This window comes from Trichosurus vulpecula, chromosome 8, assembly GCF_011100635.1.
Source record: "Trichosurus vulpecula isolate mTriVul1 chromosome 8, mTriVul1.pri, whole genome shotgun sequence".
In the NCBI taxonomy this organism is placed as follows: Eukaryota; Metazoa; Chordata; class Mammalia; order Diprotodontia; family Phalangeridae; genus Trichosurus; species Trichosurus vulpecula.
Window position 1 is genome coordinate 62,540,881 of NC_050580.1, and position 19,938 is coordinate 62,560,818.

Genomic DNA, 19,938 nt, shown 5'->3' on the forward strand with positions numbered 1-19,938 from the left:
TATGAGGCCACAGAAGTTTATTTTGGTGTCCTCAGTCACTCCTTTCTCTCCCTTTTCCTTCTGATGACGTCCCCTCTTCCATACCCCCAAGATTTCCTGCTTTCCGGAGCCCTCTCCTAACCACCCATTTCCCCTGATCAACTGGAAAGGATTTTGCCTCTGTCATTTACCCTGGAAACTTATTCACACTAATGAGTTAAATCTCCTAGGTATTCACCATTTATCTCTAATTGTAGAATAAAAGGCTTTGTCTCCTGTTAAAGAAATTGCAAGCATCAGCAGGAGAGTGAGGGAGGTATTTAAGGGCCAGAGATGCCTTCTTCGTGGCCCTGAAACCCTACTATGGCTAAAGGTGATCCAAAGGTAAAACTGCTTTATTTCTTTTAGGATGCCTTGGGGTATGGGGGAAGATGCATCAGAAGGCACACCCATGCACCGAGGTTGCCTCCCTCTGTAGTCTGTGGAATGGTCTGTTTGCTTATTGCTTCCCCCATTCCACTGGCAGCTGCTTTGGAGAAGGGACTGTCCTGTGACTTTCTTATATACCTAGCACTTAGCACAGTGCCTGGCACATAGTAGATTAATAAATGTTTATTGACTGACTGATGACATAGGAAAGGAGAAACAAATAGACAGAGAAAGAGAGGACAAAGAAAAGTAACCTGGTGTTAGTGGAAAGAATACTAGTCTACAACTCTTCGGAAGATGTGGGGCCAGCTCTGCCCTTAACTAGCTGAATGACTGTGGGCATGTCTTTTCCCTTTCTGGATTAAGTGTTTCTTCACCTGCAAAATGGAGTTAATTACTTATCCCCGCTATTAATATTCATCATAATCCCTAGTAATTATTAATCCCTAGTATTAATGGTAGGAAGCTAGCTGTACTATAGTGGGTATGGGGGGAGGTGAGGGTTAATACAGGGATGTAAGTAGTGAAGATATTTTGACCAAGTGTGAACTTTTTCAGCCCACAATATAATCCCATCACATCCCTGTCCTCCCTTCCCCCATGCTCCACCACATTTTCTGCTTCTCCTTCATGAAGGCCACATAGCCCTTTAGTCTCAAACTAAGAGAGTCCTCTAAGATTACTAATCCCCACCCCACTCCTAAACAACCACAGAGATCCCAGTGGATGCCCTCTTCATCTCTGCTTCTCCGATGGCCAGAGCCACCCACCCAGATCCCCTTCCTCACAGTGAGGCAGGCAGTCACCCTTGCCTTCCCAGTCCCACCCCTCTGCCTTCACTCTTGGCAGTGCTGTGGCCCAGGGGCCTCTTCCCACATGTCCATGTGTTTTTCTCTGTTTAATACCATTCATCCATCCTCTGTTCTCGAGGAGCCTTTTAGCCAGATAAGCTGCTCTGTGATAACTAATGCCCGTTTGTTTCCATTTCGATGTGTCGGCTTCTCTGTCTGGGAATTGTTTGATAAATTGTTCTGATCCTGCTTCACATCCAGGCCTTTGGACCTTCCTCTGTAGGCATCATTTTCCTCTCTGCCAGCCTTCAGCTCTGCTCTGCCACTCAGCTGTAATATCTCATCCTTTCCTGACTCCAAGATTTTACTGGGCTGATTGTGACCTCTTGCTGCCTGACACTTCCTTAGACACATTCTCCCATTCTCCATATTAGATTTTCTCCAGCCATAAAAGCTTCTGCAGGTTCCTCATTCCTTGCTGGCCTCTCTTGAGATGTTACTTCTCATATATTCCCTAGTAAACTTGCCTGGTTCCTCTTACGTGCTTGATTACAAGATTTCAGCTTTTGCCCTTACATTCCTACCTCTCACCCCATCACTTACGGTCTAAGCAAGGTCCAATGCATCTCTGATCGTACCAGCTGAACTTGTCTTATCGAGGAAAATCAGTGGTAAGTGCAGAAGGAGCCCAGCATTCCAAATCAGAAGATCTCTGTCTGGGGGCTAGCTCCTACTCCTCACCTGGAAATAATTGGGGCAGATTAGAAGTCTAATTATCTACAACTCAGATGGGGTAAAGAATGCGGCTTGAACCCTAACCCAGTAAGGCTCTTGAGCAATTACAAAAGTGATCCACAGCCATATTTGGGTGGTCGTCATGTCTTCTATTTTAGCCTGGATTAATGACACATTCTTTGCCCTGTCTATGAGATAATGATAGTAATCAGTCTTATTTATGCACGGACACCTCCCAGTGGTTTACAAAGTACTCTCCACACAAAAATCCCTTGAGCTAAGATAGGGCAAGAATTCGAATTCCCACTTTGCAGTCAGAGAAACTGAGGCTCAAAGGGGATAAGTGATTTGTTCAAGGTCATTCCACTAGAGTTAGAACCAAGACTTGGGGCCAAATGTCCTAATTTTAATTCCAACAAGCCTATAGGCAACGAAGGATAGGGGAAGTGGGGAAAGATGAAGAGGAAGTTGTCACTAAGGCAGGCTGACTCTTCTCTCAAGGCAATAGTTTTGGCTAGGCTAAATGTGTATATGATTTGGGGGACCAAATCCATAATTCTGGACACTGGGGCTTTCAGTGAGTCCACTGCTGCAGAGAATTGGTGAGAGGAGAATTTGGAAGGGTTTTCCTTTTTTCTTTTAATAATAAATTTTTAGGTGATATTATATTTTTCCCCAATTACATGTAAAAATAATTTTTTACATTTTTTTAAAGTTTGAGTTCCAAATTCTGTCCCTCCCTCCCCATCCCTGAGATGGTAAGCAGTCTGTTACGTTATACATGTGCCATCATGTAAAACATATTTCCATGTTAAAATTCTTTAAATTAATTTCTTTCGTTTTTATAGCATCTTCATTTCTGACAAGGAAATCAGAGGGGCAGTATAGTACAATGCAAAGGTCCTGGCTTCAGATCTGCCACTTAACAGCCCATGTAACCTTGGACTTCTTTGCGCCTCAGTTTCTGGATCTGTAACATGAGGGAGTTGAATTAGATGACTTTCCAGGTCCCTTCCAGCTGTAAATGTGTGATCTTCTGCCTCCTCTCTCCCCTAATCACTGAGCCAGGAAGAAAGGAAAGCAACTAGTACCATCTGCTTAGGCTCACAGTGTATCCAGTGTTCCATGCCTGTAGATCCCCACCTCTGCAAAGATCTCATGTTTCTCTGAGGACAGTGCTCATACTTAAAGTGACATAAACTGGAGAGTTGGTAATTCATCAGCCAGTTGGTGAGGCAGTACCCAGGGCAGCTAGGTGGTGCCATAGTGCCCAGAGCACCAGGCCTAGAGTTAGGAAAACTCATCTTCCTGAGTTCAAATCTGACCTCAGAAACTTACTAGCCGTTTGACTCTGGGCAAGTCGCTAACCCTGTTTGCCTCAGTTTCCTCATCTGTAAGATGAGCTGGAGAAGGAAATGGCAAACCACTCCAGTATCTCTGCCAAGAAAACCCCACAGGGGGTCACCAAGAGTCAGATGGGATTGAAATGACAACAGTGAGGCAGGATCAACAACCCAGAATAAACAGAGATTCTAGAAGACATCCCAAAGACTTGTGAAAAGGCTTAGGAGATAACAGAAAAGCTGTTGATTTCTGCTCCTTCCTCACCCCTTATTTTGAAAGGTTGTTCTCCCTAGGAAGGTATAGGTACCATCATCAGAGCACTCAGGTAAATGGCGTGCTGGGCTTGGCAGACACTTTTATATTAGGCTTAACTCTTCCTGGCAAGGATATATGCCGCAACGCAGTGGGAATTCTCACAGAGCTCCAAAACCAAGTTTCTGAGTTGTGCAAAGTCTTTCCTTTTTCACTGTAATCTCCCACATCCCCTCTTCCCCCCCCCCCAGACCTCCACACCATCCCTCTGCACCCTCCCTCATCCCCAAGTACTCAGCACCCAAGCTAGTGCCCAGGAAGGCTGGGGAAGTGGGATTAGCTTTGGGAGAAATGCTAAAATAGCATGAAACATCAAGCTTCCAAACATCATCACTGCAAAATTTAGAGATGCATGAGGGGTTAGCCCTGCGCTTTTCTGAGATTTGGAGAAAAGTCACAGGAGCAGAGATGATATTTGCTTAAGACCTAACATAGATTCCCCAAACCACTGTAAAGCAGCCAACTTGGAAGGCCCCATTGGCTGTGGGTGCATTTCGCTTTCTGACCACAAGAGTCCAGTTTTTCTTAGAATGGTAGAATCTAAAAGTTGAAAGATTCCTCAGGTTAATCTAGCTCTAACCAAAAATAAAAAATAACTCCTTTCTATGACATTCCTGAAAGCCTTTCTTTGAAGACTACCAGTGATGGGGAGCTCACTATATTCCAAAGTAGCCCATTGAATTTCTGGACAGCTATATTAGTTTATTATACTGAGCTGAAATCTACTTCACCGTAACTTCCTCCCATTTCTCCTAGTTTTGTCTTACAAAGCCAGGAAGAATAAATCTGCTCCCTCTCCCACTTCTACATGACAATCAAAACATTTATTAAGTGCCTACTATGTTCCAGGCACTGTGCTAAGGGCTAGGAATACAAATACGAAAAAGGAAGATAAAATATGTATGTGTATGCATATGTGTATATACATATATATATATAATATGTATGTATATATGTGTGTGTACACATACACATACGTATACACACACACACACACACACACACACACACATAAAGATAGATAGTCCCTGCCCTCAAGGAGCTTATAATCAAATGGGAGGAAGGCAACACATAAAGAGGGAACTGAAAAGTGTATATGGAAAGGGAGGTATCTGATGCAAAGAACATGATAAAGTCCAAAGTTGTGCACTGGGTAGGAAATGAAGCGCTACCTGACCCAGGGGCCCTCCTTAAATGGAAATTGTGGAAGAAACACTCTGTTCTGCCCTCTACTCAGAGGGCTCCTGGGGACAGAGATTCCTAAGGAGACTGAGTACCAGGTCTGATGTAACAACCCATCAAGTATCTGCAGACAGCTATGATGGCCTCTTCCCCTCTGCCCTGACCTCTTCCCCAGCTCACCTCCAACCCTCTTCATTTTTGTCTGAACATCTCTAGTTTCTCTATTCACTCTTCACCTGGCAGAGTCTTGAGTCTCCTCACCCACCCCCTCCTGGATGTGCTTAGACCTCTCAATGTCCTTCATAAAGTGTGGTAGCCCAAAACTGAACACCAGCATTCCAGATGTGGTCTGAAGGAGCCACCTTCTTTCCTTTGGAACCAAATCAGTGTGAGACCCCAAGTAACAAGCAAGGCCACTTTTTCTGCTCCATGCTTGGCACCTCCACAGGCCACTCAGGGACAACAACTTGGCTATTATCTCACTTCTTCTGAATGATATGCATCTTCCATTAGCTTTTTGTGGTACCACATCACACTGTTGAGTCATGGAGCTAAAAATGCCCAGGTCCCTTTCTTGACACCCTTTTTGTTCTATCGTTCTCTGCTGGCTTTCCTTTCATAACCATTCCTTGTTAGGATGCTTCATAGTTGTTCATCACACCTCCACAGGTATTGTCTTGTTTAGCCCTCACAACAAGCCTGCGAAAGGAGGGAGGGTGTTCTTATCTCCATTTTTCTGATGAAGAAATGGAGCCTTATGGCACTTAAAGTGACTTACCCAGAGCCCCCTCACAGGTCAGTAACAGAGCCGAGACACAGGGATTCCTTTCCTGGGGTGCTTCCCACTGGGTTATTCTACTTGTGATTTTCCCTCTCCTCTTAGCAAGTACAAATATGTAAAAGTTCACATTGTGCCTAGGACCATGGTGATGTGACTTCAGAATGCTATTTTGAGTAGTAAGAAATCTCCAGGGTGGGGAGAGGAAAAGAGAGGGGGGAATCATGCCTTAAGAAGACACTGGAGCTAGCTAGCAAAGTAAAGACAGAGAAGGCTCTTCGTCCCTACCCCATCCCACTTTTTTTGCAGAGATGGAAGACTATGAGTGTGCAGTTCTGCATAGAATGGCCGACTTTTGGGATATATTGACCAATTTTGCTGAACTTTTTCTTCCTATTTTTTCTTCTTTATTATAAAAGACAGCTCTCTTGGGGGGAGGGGAAGCATTGGGAAATGTAAGCTATAGGAAAACAAAAGATCTCAATTAAAATAAATGAGGCAGTGGAGCCAGCCTCAGCCCCCTCCCACAAGCTGTCTCTTGGTACAGTAATGCCCCCTTTCCTTCTTATGCCCCTCTTTGCTTAGCCATTCCCCTGCCAGCGAGCCCCCTACACACTATGAATCTGTGTTTCTCTATGAGGGGTTTCTTTCTGGCATTGGTCTCTTAAGGCTGGATGGATGCATTGTGGTGGCTGGGTCTATGGGTGTAAACAGCTCAATGACTTTCTTACATAGTTCAGAATTGTTCCAACCTTCTTGGAGACACCATCCTTCCTCATTTCTACACCTCCAGGGCCTCCCAGTGTCCTCAGGTGGCCTTATTTTCTGTTTAAAGGAAGTATGAAGTAATGATGTGAGTTGTTGTTTGCAGCTGCCTTCCTGGGAAGCCGGCAAAGGGGTGGGGGTGGGGGGCGGAGTGGAGGAGGAAGGGGACCCGTAAGGGTTCTTCTGACCAGAGAAACCACAGTTGCAGAGCTATAGGAAATCCCCACCAAAGCTTGCTTGCCTGCCTGCATGCCTTCCTTCCTCCAATCCCATCTTTTTTAAATGTGACTCTTTTGCTCCCCAAATTAAAAAACAGAGAGCCTATGGTGAGTGGCTGGTGCAGCTGGGAGAAAGACTGGGCCTTCATGGAGTCTCCTGCCACCCTGGCTCCAGAGCAATGCAGACTAGATGGTTAAAGATGGTTCCATTTGCTCTCTGTGCAAGCAAACCCTCTGGGTTGAGGAGCCCCAGCTCCTTTCCTGAGGCTTCTGGAAACTCTGAAGCTGAGATCCCCTCCCTTTAAGGCAGGTCTGATTCTGTTTTGGCACAGCCCCCATGGTCCCCACTGGGGCAGCAGTTGCCCTTGGGACAGGTTCCTGTTTGGGTGGGGGCAGGGACAAGAGCCCCAACCACAGATAAGTCAGAGGAAAGATCTTCTACTCCCCAGTCCACCCTCCCCCCGGCTGTATTTCCTTCTCTGGGGCCCAGTCTTCTTTTCAGTGGTTGCAATAATATATCAATTAGGGAGCATGAAGGGAGGGGGGAGCCATGGTGGTGGCGGCAACAGCAGCTGCTGCTAGAAGAATTGATTCTTGCTTCCTGGCACCACGCATTTCTGCCTGCGCAGCAGCACATGACATGGTTTCACATGCTGCCCCCATAATGCTCTCGTCAGCAGCTTCCAAAGGAAGAGCTGAAGTGAGGAGGAAAAGAGAAAGGGGGCCTCTCTGGGAAGCACGCTAAGCAACTGCACCAGGGTCATCAGAGTCAACTCCTTGGATCAAATGAGCAAGGCTGGTAGTTGTACTGGGAATTTGCCTGTGTTCATAAACATGTGCTGGTATACACATGATGTAGGTGGCCGCATACCCTTAGTTCTGTATTTATAAACATGCAGGTACATACATGATATAGTTAGATGCATAACTTTGGTTCTGTATTTACAAAGATATGCAGGTATATACATGATATAGGTGGGTGCATACCCTTGGTTCCGTGTCACCTTTGGGTGATGTAGTAGAAAGGGTGGAAAGAGCCACGGAAGGTGGCATCAGATGACCTGGGTTCAGACCCAACCCTGACATTTAGAAGAGGCAACTCCATATAGTAGAAAGAAGAACAGTGACTCTGGAGTCAGAGAAACCAGGTTCAAATCCCGCATATCGGCCATTTCCCACCTCTATGACCTTGGGCAAGTCAGCCTTGCCCAGCCTCAGTTTCTTCATCTGTAAAATGGGTGGATTGGACTGGGCGATGCCTGAGTTCCTTTCCAGCTCTAAATCTATGGTTGTATGATCCCAGGAGCCTTTGGCTGGCTTACCTTGGGCAAGCCATTTCCTTTCTCTGGATATGTTTCCCTGTTTGTAAACTGAGGCGGTTGGGCTAGATGATTCAAAAGGATTCTGCCCATTCTAGTATTTTGTGCTTTGGCATCCCTCTCTCCAGATGAGGTGAATGATAGAGCATATCATATCTACCCCCTTTAAGAGTAAAACCAAAGTCCCAAATAGCTTTTGAACCTAAGGCCAAAACTCCACAGCCAACAGACATTGATTGCCTGCCCAAACCTGGGGGCCCAGGCTCCTCTCTCCCTGCCACATCCTCTAGAATTGGGACAGAATGGAGCACCAGATACAGGATGGGCATGGCAGGCTGGGAGGTTACAGGAGATAATGGGTATATGAAATCAGAGTTTCTTCTCTGACAATATGTGGCCCTTTGGAAATTTGGTGGAAATTACAGAGGGGAAGACCTAGGCTCAGTAAAAGGGATGTTTTCCTAAGTACTAAAGCCATCCAAAAGTATTGAGAGCTGATTGTTGGATTGTTCTTACTTGGATCTCTCTAAACTTTGGGGGAAACCACTTATTTGGCAATATGGTAGAGGGACTTCTTGTTTGGATAAGGGTGGGTGGCCTTTGAAGGCGCCCTTCCAACTCTGAGATTTTTGGTCACTGTAAGCTTCCAGGGACCTTTTGTTTTCTACAAAGCATGGCCCTTCCCTCCCCCAGTCCCCAACCCCTGTCTCTGGCCATCATTTCTCAGTGGCAGTGGTGAACTTCACAGGACAGGGGATTTCTCAGAAGGCATAGGATGAAGTGGGGAGGTTGACAGGGAACACGGCTCAAAGGAGAAGCAGGAAATGGGCAGATAGGAAGAACTGAAACTCCTTTGGTGAGGAAAGTAGATTTGGGCAGCGTGTGCTCTGGTAAGTCCAGGCTTCCCCTAAAAAAATGGAAAGAGAGAAGAGGGATGAGTAGGAGGAGCTGAGAGGAGCATGCAAGTTGGGCACTCTCTTTAAAAGACACTGGAGGAAGGGAACAACAGAAGAGATCGATTAGAGGAATAGAAAGTGAACAATTAGGCTGTTTCCTGGTTTCTCTATAGGGATATTTCTCCCTTTATTAAGCACAGTCCTATTCTAGGCACTGGAAGAGATGCAAGACAAGGAAGGAGGGCCCCTGAGGGAGCTTAGTCTCTGGTTAGAGAGAAAAAACAAACCCCCATGAAACCACATTAAATAATATTAGGGTTGAGGCTCCTGATAGCATGGTTCTGTCCCTAAACTAAGGAATTGAGAGGAGACACAGATCATTAAGGGCTGGAGTAGTTAACAGATGCTTTATGGAATGATAACACCACCCAACATGGACGTTGGCATAGGGCTGTGAGGTTTGCAGAGGTCTGTACCCATTTAAATCATTCGGACCTTCCTGCCACCCTGAAGGGCAGGCACATGGCTATTATTATCCTCCTGAGGCTCACAGAGATTAAATGATTTGTGCAGGGTCACACAGCTACTAAGTTTCTGGGCTAGAATTCGAACCCCAGTCTTACCCCAATTCCAGGGTTCCGTGCACTAGCCCGAGCTGTCTTCCATAGAAATAATTAGAAAAAAAAAAACCCTTCCCTTTTCCTTATGGAAGATGAGACTTGTGCCAAGGCTTGAAGGATGGGTAAAAATGTAGGATTATAGAATGTCAAAGAAGGAACCTTCCAGACCAAATGGCCCAGCACCCTTACTTCATAGGTAGCGATCAGAAATTGTTAGTTGACATTTATGAGGAAAATGAGATTGTTACATGGTTTTTCACAGAGGAATGTCCTTACCCAACTAGACTATATTCTTCTACTACTAGACATTCCCTATGGGGCTGAACATATGTTTGTTGTTGTTCAGTCATGTCCAACTATCTGTGGCCCCATTTGGGGTTTTCTTGGCGAAGATACAGGAGTGGTTTACCATTTCCTTCTCCAGCTCATTTTACAGGTGAGAAAACTGAGGCAAACAGGGTTAAGTGACTTGCCCAGGGTCACACAGCTAGTAAGTGTCTGAGGCTGGATTTGAACTCACAAAGAGGTGTCTTCCTGATTAGGTGTTACTAAATGTCATCGGGGATTGCTTCCCTTCTCAGAATCTCAGTTTCCAGATCAGTAAGATGAGAAAGTTAGACCAGATCATCTCTAAAGCCCCTTGCAGCTCTAAAAATGGCACGATCATGACCTCTCTTAAGAGCAACAATCAGATCTTTGTCCTCTTAGAATCCCCTCGAGGCCTAGCACAGTGCCTCAGACCCAGAAGAAATCCAAGAGAGGTTTGTTGAGTGTCAAACAATGATTTCTGCAGCTCCCTGGGAAACTCGCCTCTGTGTGAGGGTTTCCTTTCTAGCAAACTGTCTTCTTACCGCCTGCCCAAGGCTTAGCATCCAGATTGATGGGTAGCCAGGATTCGGTCCCCAGCTAGATGTGGGCTTCTCCTGCCTTAAATATCCCCATTGCAGTGGGATAATAAATGAGTCTGGCAAGCCTCCCACAGAACCGTCTGCCGCAGAGAGGATGCCGTAATCCAGTTGGGCTCCCTCTGCCATCCCCCTGGGAGGCTGCCCAATTGCTGTTACCTTGCTGTTATCCTTCCTCCCTTCTCCCTCTGCATCCCTGGCTGTAAATATAGTTTCTGCTTATAAATAACAGTTTCCTTGGCCCTGCCCCTTTAAGAAGCATGGTTCCTAACAAGAGGAGGTGATTGACTGAGGCGATAAGCTGTAACTAATACCTGGGTCTCATAATAGGTAAATAGATTAGTACGGGGATCTGCTCTATTTTTCTTTCCAGGGAGTGCTTCTGTATGGCTGGCTGCTGGGAGATGCTTACCCCAGCACTTTGGGATCCGCCCAGCCAAATCACCCAATTCTAAGATTGGACTCATTGACAGGCGCGGGTATAAAGCAAATGAAATGCATTAGAAAATCTATAGGCCCCCATTGATCCTTTCTCTGGCCATCTTCCCCCTCCTAGCCAGAAAGAGCTGTAATGGGACCAGTCCTTCTGATTTTACTATTTCTGTCTCACTACCACCATTTACTCATTCTTCTGCGTTCACAACCTTAGCCTACAGCTTCATCTCTCTTTCTCACCTTCGCATATCCAGTGGCTTACAAGGTTCTGTTGATTTTTAAAATTTTTTCTTATTTTTATTGATTTGTTATTGAGTCATTTTAATCGTGTCTGACTCTGCGTGACCCCATTTGAGGTCTTCTTGGCAAAAATATTAGACTGGTTTGCCATTTCCTTCTCCTTTTACAGATGAGGAAACTGAGGCAAACAGGGTTAAGTCACTTGCTCAGGAATAACCCAGTTAGTAAATGTCTGGGGCCATATTTGAACTCAGGTCTTCCTGACTTCAGGCTGCACACTCTATCCCCTGCATCACCCGGCCGCCCCCTTTTTATTGATACCTTTTGTTTATACATCATTTATTTCTGAATATATCCTCTTCAAACTCCCCAATCCAAAAAGTTAAAGGAGGGGGAGAACAATTCAGAAAAATTAATCAACATAAGTTTAAAGTCTGACATTACATGCAGTATTCCATACCCATGATCCTCCAACTCTGCAAAGAAGCTATAGGGAGGTGCTTTGTCATATCTGACTTAGTTGCAATAGTTTTGAAGCTTTCTGTTTCGTTGTTTTTCCATTTACAGAGTGGAATTGTGTAATAATTCCATTGTAACAATGTTGTAGTCATTGTGTATATTGCTTTCCTGATTCTGCTCGCTTCAATTTGCATCCGTTCCAATCTTCCCATATTTCTCTGGGTTCATCAGTTACTGTTTTTTACCACACAGTAATATTCACGTACCACAGTTTGTTTAGCCATTCCCCACTCAATGGGCAACTACTTTGTTTCCAGTTCTTTCCTTCTACAAGGAGTGCTGCTACAATTATTTTGGCGTATGTGGGACCTTTTTCTTTTTTGTCATTAACCCTGCCTTTGGAGATGTCTATCAGAGTGGGTTTCTTCAATAAAGAATATGCATATTTTAGTACCTTTCTTTGCCTAATTCCATGTTTTTCTATAATGGTTAGAACAGTGCTCAGCTCCACCAGTAATATTAGTGTGCCCATCTTCCACAACCCTTCCAATATCGACTATTCACTTCTTTTGTTAACTTTGCTAATTTGCTGAGTATGAGGTGAAACCTCAGAGTTGTTTTGATTTCGTTTCTCTTAATAATTAGTGATTTGGAGTCTTCATTCATATAGTGGTTAATAGTTTTTAATTCTTCCTTTGAGAACAATTTATTCACATTCTTTTAACCATTTCTGCCCTTCGGTCTCATATCTTATTGTTGGTGGCCAATCTATCTTGGATATCAGACCATATCTTTTAAAGTACTCAAGTAGTACCTCCTGATTAATGCTCTTCCCCCGTAGACCTTACAAAGCACTTAGTTTTATAGCTTTCTAATATTCTTATGTAATATTGTGCACTATAACTACTTATGATCTTGTCTCATCCCCCCCATTTAGACTGTAAGATATTTTTTTTATTTTTTTATATAAATTTATTTATTTTCCATTTTTAATATTCACTTCCACAAGATTTTGAATTCCAAATTTTCTGCCCCCTGGAAAAATCAGACTGTAAGATTCTTGAGAGCATCACCCCCTTTCCGGGTCCCCTCTTTGTGTTTTCTTCCTCCATCTAGAGTCTAAGCTCCTTGAAGGTTAGGAACTGTCTAGTTGGCTTGTATGTGTGCCCTCAGCACTTAACACAGTGCCCTGTACATACTGGGTACTTAATAAATGCTTGTTGTATTATATTTGCTGTATTACAGTCCTGGAATGGCTGTGTTGGCCTATGCCATCTTTCATGTAAAGGAGGCCCCCTTCTTCTCAGTCTACAGAACCCAATCTGTATTGGGTTAGATTGAGAAGTGGGGCAGCCATGAGATGATAATGTCGTAGGCTGCCCATGATGCGAGGGAGGGTATCTTGTGAGTATGAACATAGAGTGTCGTGAGCTGATCATCACGCTTATTGGGTCGATGACATTACCTTCTTCGCTGAGCTTATGTTTCTCCCCTGAATGGGAAAGTTCCCCAGGATTTCCCCAGGAAGTCCTTGAGCTACAGGGGGCTTTTTTGAACTCTTCCCCACCTATTCATTCTACTTTCTTCCTCTTCTACTGATCCACTTGGTCTGATATCAGCAGGGAGTAGGGATTTCCCCATTCCTCTTGGAGAGCAAGAAAATTCATAGCTACCCAGGGCCCCACTAGCCCTTGAAAAGATTAAATGAGATGTCAGGAAACTTTAAAGTCCAGCTAGTTGTAATGGCAGCCATGGCAGTAGCAGTGATGGTCAGAGATGAATGAAAACCCCTACATGGGGACATAGAGAGACAGAGAGACACAGAGACAGCTACACGACAGACACAGACTGCAAATCCAGACTACCAGGCATTGTACTGTGGGCTAGGGATTCAGGGATGGAGGTGATGCAGTCCTTACCCTCAGAAGCTTACATTCTATCAGAGAACACAATCTGTGAGTGTGTTTATGTATATATGTATTCTGTTGTGTCCAACTCTTTGTGACCCCATTTGGGGTTTTCTTGGCAAAGATACTGGAGTGGTTTGCCATTTCGCTCTCATGAGGAAACTGAGGCAAACAGAATTAAGTGATTTGCCCAGGGTCATACAGCTAGTAAGTGTCTGAGGCTAGATTTGAACTCAGATGAGTTTTCCAACAGTGCAGAGCTCAAACCATCTAGGATCATTAAGGTGAGCTTTAAAAGTTTCTGTGGCCAAAAAGAAAACCATAAAAACTAAACATCATCTACCTATGGGTGTCCTGGTGATGAGCCACTCTAAGCTTAATGAGGCCGATCTTTGGAGAACAGCTACCCAGTGCATCACTGGGCCTGTATCTGCTCACATTGACACAAAAATACCATAGACAGCCATGGGCTCTTCTCCTTCTGTCTTTTCACCTGCCTCTTTCTCAGATTCTGTCTCATTTTCCTCTTCTTTTCCTTCTTTCTCTCCTTCTTCCCCCACTGTCCCCCACCCCTGACAGCTGCCCCAAATTTCCTTGGGGAGGTGGGGGTGGGAGGGTTATACTTATCAGCATTCGCCTCCAAACAACTTGCCTTGGTTTATTCCATTATAAAAACCTCTACTCGCTCTGTCAGCCTTGCATGGGGTTAGGCCATAAGTCTGCAGCATAGCCGTCATGCCGGAGGGCCAGCAGCCCCCGGGATAGGGAAGGAGGATGTGCTGAGAAGGGAAAGGCATTTTTGTCAGGTCTGCAGGGATCTGATGGTGACTTCCCTCTTCTTAGCCCTTGTAGAGGCAGGAACATGGCTGCCTAGGTTGTCTATGACGTGCACCCCTCGAGTTCATGTGTGCCACATACTATCACATACATGTAATATAGTATGTGTATTATATAGTATATTTTCTCTCTTCCATTACTGGTTGAATTGAGGACATGTGTTTGCCATTGTTGCTGGGTGTGTTTTTTTTCTATTTAAGGAAAATAATTCACTTTCACTATAAAAGGACCTCTATCGAGTTTAAGAGGAAAGTGGGAGTGACCTAGGATCAGTTAGAGTTTCTGGATTAAGAGGCAGGCTGAAATGCTTACTTGGCATTTCAGGTAAGGGGTCTGAGCTATGTCCCCAACATGCTCACTATGGCTTGGGGAGTGAGGGTGTGACCGTGGCGCCCAAGCCCCTCTGCAAAGGCCATGCCGATCAGGAGTGGGGGAGAGGCAGCTGCCCGCCTGCTCTCCGGGGCGGAGGGTGGGGAAAGCCAGCACCATCTGTGGCTCTCCTTTGTGCTGGCTTCTTTATCCCTTCCTTCATTATCCTACGAGCCTGTATTTCCCGTGCTCCGAGTTTCAATGAGTCGAGATGCATCCAGTGCAGCCAGCTTTCCAAAAAAAAAAAAAAAAAAAGGCGGTAACTAAGCATACCAAGGATGAATAGTGTAATCTGGAAATTCATTTCTGGTTTGTTTTATCTTATTGAATGGCTGCAGGATGCAGTGTGCTTCCCTATCCAGCTGCTACAGATGTGTCCTCTCTTATATTTATATAATAAGTGCAGACGGGTCCAGGAAGCAACCTGCAGTCTTCTAGACAGATAATCACTCAAGTGTCAAGTGGTCCTCTCTCTCTCTCTCTCTCTCTCTCTCACACACACACACACACACACACACAAACACACACACACACACACACACACACACACACACACACACGCACACATATCTTTAGGAGAAGAGGTGGGTATTGCCCGTTTTCCTGTAACAAGGGTGCCGTACATATCTGCATCTGAGATGTGCCTCATTCTATGTCATAGGAAAGAAGGCCTCGAAGGTTCCATGTTGCCATTTTCCATTTCACAAGTCCAACATGTTACCTCTTTACCTAGCAATAGCCTTTGGTTTTGCCATGCCCTTTCTGCCACTGGGGCCCAACCACCAAACTTCTCTGGCTACTTATCTGCCCATCTAGATTTAAGTTCCTTAGCTCATTGGCGTGTTCCTGCTCTCTTTTGTCAAGTGCCACATGAGCGGGGCGTGCATGCACGCTCATGGACACGCCCGCAGACACACACACCCTGCCAAGCTAGCCCCCCATGGGTTCTTTAAAATTTTTTGTGTCTTAGACCCCTTATAGCAGTCTAGTAAAACCTATTTAAACTTTATCACTGAAAATGTCATATTTCATCTTGAGGTTAGTGAAAATAATGGTAGAATTTTTTTCCCATCCAAGTTCATGGATTCCCCTAGAAATCTGTCTCTGAACCCTCTCTGTGGAGCCCAAGCTATGAAGCCCTGCCTGAAATTCAAAGTCTGATGGGTTTCAGTGGGGCCCACCCAGACTGTTAGAAGATGGTGCCATTTTCAGGGAAGCCTTTTCTTCTCTACGCTGATCTCTGGGAGCCTAACCTGACTTCAGCGGCTATCTACTATGCCAGACTGTGGATAATTACCCTCAGAGAGGTAGCTGCTCCCGCCCTGCCATACCTTATATGTTAAGACATGAGCCTTTTCAACAACCCGCTGCCCAGAAAGGGGCAGTGGAAGGGGCAGTGGAAGGAATGTCAGATTTGGGGTTAGAAGGCCAAGTCTCAAATGTTGGCTTTGCTACTTATGAGCTCTGTGACCTTGGAGAAGTCACTTCTCTCCAGACCTTTGTTTCTCCATCTGTAAAATAATAACAATTATGATAACATCAATATAATAACAAAATATAATATTAATATAATACATAAATATAAATAATAAATATAATTATAATAATAATGACATATATATGTTGTATGTCTACATCCATTTGTCTTTATCTACATACATAGGCTACTTTAAGGATTGCAAAGTACATTACAAATATTATCTCATTGTATTCTTGTAACAACCCTAAGCAATAGGAGCTATTATTAGTCTAATTTTATAGATGATCAAGTTAGAAAGAAGAGCTAGCAAGAGGTTAAATGATATGCCCAGAGTCACAAAGTAAGTGTCTGAGGCTGGATTTGAACTCAGGTGTTTCTTTTGGACTAGACGGAATCTAAGATCCCTTCCATTTTGGATAGTCTGTGATTAGTGATCTCCTCAGGCCTTGAGCACATTTGAACAAGGGTAGGCTGACATTACTCTGCCATGGCTGCATTACACCAGAGGCTGGTGTGGCCAGCCACACCCCAAGATGGAGGCTGGTAGCTAGAATCTCAGGGTAAACTGTTATGGAGGATCCTATGTATCTTACAGTTGACACAGTTACCCCTTCCCGGGACACAGACCATTTGAAAATAGTCTCATTAAAACCTTCCCTGGCATACTAAATTAACCTGGATTCTCTATAGTGATTCTGAATAATAGCTTCCACCAGACTTACTGTGTGTGAATTCCTTCTACTGATTAATTCACCACCTTACCACTCATATAGCTCTGTGTTGAGCACTGGGGATGCAGAGACTCACAGACCTGACATTGTAAGCGGGTGGGAGTTGGGGGGGTGGGCAGGGAGCAATGAGTGTCTTTCTTTATTAGAAGAGATGGAAAGTATTACTTAGTGATGCTTTTTCATTCTAAAGTTTTTACCTTCCCTTCACCTTAACATTTCTGGTCTGACCCCATCTGTTTAAAAATTTATTGACATCTTTTGTTTTTACGTCACCAATATTTCCCAATGATTCCTAGGAAAATCACTTAACCCTCTTTGGTCTTAGTTTCCTCATTGTGTAAAATGAGGAGGTTGGACCGGATGACTTCTGACATCCCTTTCAGCTCTGGATCTGTGATCCTGAGAACATTCTACCTTCCTCTCCCAGACAGCCATCCGTTATAACAGAAGGTGGGGGCGGGGGGGTGGGAGGGGGGAGAGAGAGAGAGAGATGGGGAGGAGAACAGTTCAGCAAAATTAACCAAGCTATAAAAAATGACAGATATTTAGTGATCCACTCCCATGGTCCCCCACTTCTACAAATAACTTGAGGCGGAGAGCTTTTCTTAGTTCTTTTGGGTGGAAGGGGGACATTAAGCTTGGGCCTGACCGCATTCTAAAATTTCCCCCTAAACTAAGACTTTCTAATTATCCCTTCTAGAAATATCTTGGCAATTATGCTACTTTGAGTGAGATGAGCTACACAAGGAAAACACCGTGCTCTCCCCACCAGCCAGACACCAATGTTATATGTGTTGGTGTCCAGGTACCCAGGCCAATAAGCTCATAATAATAACAGCTGACATTTACATGATGCTGTCTTGTTCTTTGTGCTGGAGGAGCTGACAGGTTACGGTGCTAAATATTACATCCGAGAATGCCCAGAGTGGCCACAGTCTCTCCTGACAGCCTTCAAGTTAGAATATGTTACTTCGATGGATCTGTGATCTTATCTGTGTGCGTTTTCTCCCTTCCGGTGCAAATCATGGCCTTTCTAGGTATTTTCCTGCTCTGTGCCTCTAATGTGGACCTTTCGTTAAAATCCATAGAGCATATGGCCTAGGGATTCTAAGCCTGGGATTGCAGGAACTTTTTAAAATAATATTTTGATAACTGTATTTCAATATTATTGATTTTCTTTGTGATCCCATATTATTTTCTGTATTTAAAAAGCATTATTCTGAGAAGCAATCTAGAGATTTCTTCACTAGACTGCAAAGGGAGAGAGGGAAATCTGTGAAACAAAAAAGGCTAAGAACCCCTGGTTGAGAGATTGCCTGGAGGGTAAGTGACTTGCCTAGGGTCATCCAAGCAGGATGTGTCAGGGTTGAAAACCCTGATGGCCATCCTCTGGTTCTTTTCCTATTTCATGGATTCTAGATCATCTCTAAGGCTGCTTATCTGTTGTTCTTCACTGTCACCATGTAACTGGTCCACCTTGCTTCTTAGACATAAACATCTTTGTCTTTAGCACCATCATCGGTAGTGTGCTACGCCCCAGTTCAATTCCATCATGTGTTATATGCCTTTCCATTGCCCTCTGGGACACTTGTAATTTTGGTTCTTCTAAGGTCCTGGTGTTCCATACTTCCTGTTTGTAGAGCATCCCTGGGAGAACTGAGACTTAGGTGACATTTCTCCACCATGATTTTGCAACTTGCTACCCAGTATAAGAGAGGCATGATCCGTTTCCCTCACCATTGTACTTTAAGCTTATAGAACGTTCAAGATGGGAGGGCCCCAGGGCTTTTCACCACTTTAGACACTCACGTGATCACAAAGAGAGTTTATAAACCAGTAAGTTTGAGGAAGGTGGAGAGTGGGATGTTCTTTGAGGGCAGTGGCTGCCTTTACTCCCTCCCAGTTCCTAGGTGGTTCTGTGCCCTGCTCCTCCCTAGCTCTGTGACCTGTGGGCAAACCATAGCCTTGCCAGCCAGCCTTCTAGTCACTCAGATTTGCACCCTGGGTACTATCCTCACTTTGCTGCCCCTCACATACCCAATTGGTTGCCTTTTGTAAAAATGCAAAATAATATTGTTACCATCTCCATTTTACATTTGGAGAATCAGGCATAGAGTGTATGAATATTCCCATTACCCATGAAAATCACAATCCCTCCACCCTTTATTAGACAGTTTCCATAAGTTGCTCAGGCCAAAAAAAAGTCATTATTTGATGTCATTTTCTTTGGTGACAACCTCTTCATAGTTGCTAGGCTGGTCATTGGGTAACTTCTATAACAATCTGTCCATCTGCCAGGTCCATATTCAACAGTATTACCTTTCAGTAACATCTGCCAGAGCTTGATGTTTGCTGGCAGAAACCTAGTCACCTTCATGTCATGATAAACCACTCATGCTAGAGTGTAAGTAGGATGGTAATAATATCTGTAAAAAGTTTTTCCCTAGCACTTTATCATCCTCTTGATCCACCTGTGAGATAGCTAGAACAGTGTGATTTCTCTTTGATAGGTATGGAAATTTAGACCCAAAGAGGTGGATTGACTTGGCTAAGGTCACACAGTGCTCAATTCAAGGCTACAATCCTGGTCTCAAAACTCGTCTTCCCTGTGGGAAAGAGACCTGTACCAAAAGTCCCATCTCTGCCTGCTCCTTACCTTCACCTCTTAAACTCTGTGGTTTCCTTCTAAGCCTAGCCCAGACACTACCTTTTAGATGAAGCCTTTTGGACCCCCACTCTGCAGCAGCTAGCTCTTTCTTCTGGAAAATTACCTTGTTTGTTTTGCATATATTCATCTGTGTGCGAAGAATGTAAGCCCTTTGAGGGCAGGGTCTCTTTAATTTTTGTCTTTGTATTCCCGGTGCTTATCATTGTGATCGACACATAGTGGGTGTTAAGTAAATACTTACTTGCCCAATTTGGTGACTAGGTGATCTCTGAGACTCCACTATCTCGCACAATCTATGAACCTGGTCCAGAGCCTTTCCACTATATTACTTACTACCTGGGGAAGGGAGCATGAGATACAAACTCACAGAAAATGAATGAAGGGCATTCTCTTACACTTTCTCCCATACCTAGAACACTCTGCTTCCTCATCACTCCTTGGCTTCCTTCAAGTCTCAGCTAAAGTCACCCCTTTTTCACCCCTTTTGCAAGAAGCCTTTCGCAGCCTTCCTTAATATTAGTGCTTTCCCTCTGAGATTA

At 44.4% G+C, this 19,938-nt stretch overlaps 1 protein-coding gene across 6 annotated transcripts in view; it reads left to right on the plus strand.

Annotated features, from left to right (window-relative positions):
* ZMIZ1 (zinc finger MIZ-type containing 1) overlaps positions 1-19,938 on the plus strand; it is a 441,312-nt gene that overhangs the window by 354,707 nt on the left and 66,667 nt on the right. The window lies entirely within an intron of this gene.